Source organism: Schistocerca nitens, unplaced genomic scaffold (genome assembly GCF_023898315.1).
Source record: "Schistocerca nitens isolate TAMUIC-IGC-003100 unplaced genomic scaffold, iqSchNite1.1 HiC_scaffold_382, whole genome shotgun sequence".
In the NCBI taxonomy this organism is placed as follows: Eukaryota; Metazoa; Arthropoda; class Insecta; order Orthoptera; family Acrididae; genus Schistocerca; species Schistocerca nitens.
Window position 1 is genome coordinate 22,501 of NW_026045916.1, and position 2,500 is coordinate 25,000.

Here is a 2,500-nt window from a genome sequence, read left to right on the forward strand (position 1 = left end):
CAAACAGTGACCGGGCAGCTCCAACGCCAGCGCCACAGAGGGGCAGAGCCCCACTTGGGTGCCAAAGCGAACTCTCCCAGCACAGCGCACGCGCCAACACATCCGCACAGCTGCGATACAAACCACCTGCGAGAACCGCGGGGGCGACCGAGCAGCAGACGGCGTCGCGGCGCCGAGTGCCGGGCGGCGGCGCATCCTCAACGCACACAGTCCTCAATCGGACCAGCACACTGCAGATGTCCACCGCGCTTCGCACCGGGCCCGGGAGGACCCACTTTGGCCGCACGGCGCCGCGCGCTGGGTGCGCCGGCACGCAGATGCGCCGCCTGCCGCGTCCGTCAGCCGGCGCGCCTGCCACTGGGCGCCCCCACCAGCCGGCTGCCGCGCGTGCGCCCACGCAGCGCGCGGCCAGCACGCCGGGCGCCCCCCCCTCACCGGCCGGGGACGGTCCCACCCAGCCACCGCCGCGTATCGCTTCATACCCACATGCCCACTCACGTTCGTGGGTATGACGGGTGTCGCTGAAGCAACCGGTTAATACCTGTACCGATCGTCGATATCAACGATTCACCTCCAGCGCGAACAACCGCGCAACAACGGATTTCCAGTTCATTTGCGTAACTTGGGCAGCAAACGTAGACATCCATCTACATTTGCGACTTCTACGAGTCTTGCATGCCTGGATGTTGTGTGTCACGACGCACTACATCAGCATACATACACGCTGCGACGTGTGCACGAAAGAACACGTGGAAGGTGGCCAGCGTACGTATGCGAATGCCATTGCACAGCTGCGAAGCGCATTCAACACGCGAACTCCTGAGCGACGAGCTAGAGGTGACAGGAGGGGAGGGGGGGGCGGGGGCGATATACGTCCTATTGCAGTACACAATACAGTGGATAGCGGGACCATGTGGAAAGTAAGCAACACTCGCAAGATGTGAGGGTACGCACCGTAAAATGAATCAATACGCAGAACACCAGAGTGTGCGCGAAGTGAACTATGTTGAGATGGTTGCAATTAGGCAACGCTACACGAATTCCTAGATTCATATAACTAACAATTACAGGGCAGGTTAAGGCGCAACGTAGGTTAGGTTAGGGCCCAACATAGGTTAGGTTAGGGCCCAACATAGGTTAGGTTAGGGCCCAACATAGGTTAGGTTAGGGCCCAACATAGGTTAGGTTAAGGCGCAACATAGGTTAGGTTAAGGCGCAACATAGGTTAGGTTAAGCCCCAACTTAGGTTAGGTTAAGCCCCAACTTAGGTTAGGTTAAGCCCCAACTTAGGTTAGGTTAAGCCCCAACATAGGTTAGGTTAAGGCGCAACATAGGTTAGGTTAAGGCGCAACATAGGTTAGGTTAAGCCCCAACTTAGGTTAGGTTAAGCCCCAACTTAGGTTAGGTTAAGCCCCAACTTAGGTTAGGTTAAGCCCCAACTTAGGTTAGGTTAAGCCCCAACTAAGGTTAGGTTAAGCCCCAACTTAGGTTAGGTTAAGCCCCAACTTAGGTTAGGTTAAGCCCCAACTTAGGTTAGGTTAAGCCCCAACTTAGGTTAGGTTAAGCCCCAACTTAGGTTAGGTTAAGCCCCAACTTAGGTTAGGTTAAGCCCCAACTTAGGTTAGGTTAAGCCCCAACTTAGGTTAGGTTAAGCCCCAACTTAGGTTAGGTTAAGCCCCAACTTAGGTTAGGTTAAGCCCCAACTTAGGTTAGGTTAAGCCCCAACTTAGGTTAGGTTAAGCCCCAACTTAGGTTAGGTTAAGCCCCAACTTAGGTTAGGTTAAGCCCCAACTTAGGTTAGGTTAAGGTGCAACATAGGTTAGGTTAAGGTGCAACATAGGTTAGGTTAAGGTGCAACATAGGTTAGGTTAAGGTGCAACATAGGTTAGGTTAAGGTGCAAAATAGGTTAGGTTAAGGTGCAAAATAGGTTAGGTTAAGGGATGGTGTATGAGGGGGGAGGGGACGAGGTTCGTTCATAGTGATGATGGTAAGTGGACGCCTGAGGCACCCTGAGATGTGTCACGTCAGGATGCACCTTTCTCTCAGGGGAGGTGGTGCGCCGGTTGCGTGGGTGTGGCAAGGGAGTGGCAGGCCTGTGTCTTTCATTCCTGCCATTGCTTATATGCTGTGAGACAAGGCAGTGTGGTGGTGTTGGTTGCACCCCTGTGTAGGACATGTGTGGGTGTTTGTGGCATATCTAAGTAATGATGGTTGTTGGAAGAGTGAGATATTCTGTTTTTGGGGTGGACCTCCTGGTTTTGTTATCATAGTGTGAATGGTGTAATGTGGCGGAGAGGATGCACTGGATGTTGTTCCATGCTGGTGCTTAGATATTTTGTCTGTGTCTGTTAGAGCCAGAGAGTAGTGTGTGATAGAGTGTCTGGGTGACGTGTAGTTCGCATGTGTGCACAGACTGTCAGCATGTATAGGGACTGTTGTATGCCATCTATATTCCGATGGCTCTGCATCTATTAGTAATCAGCGCCATGTATCAGTTTA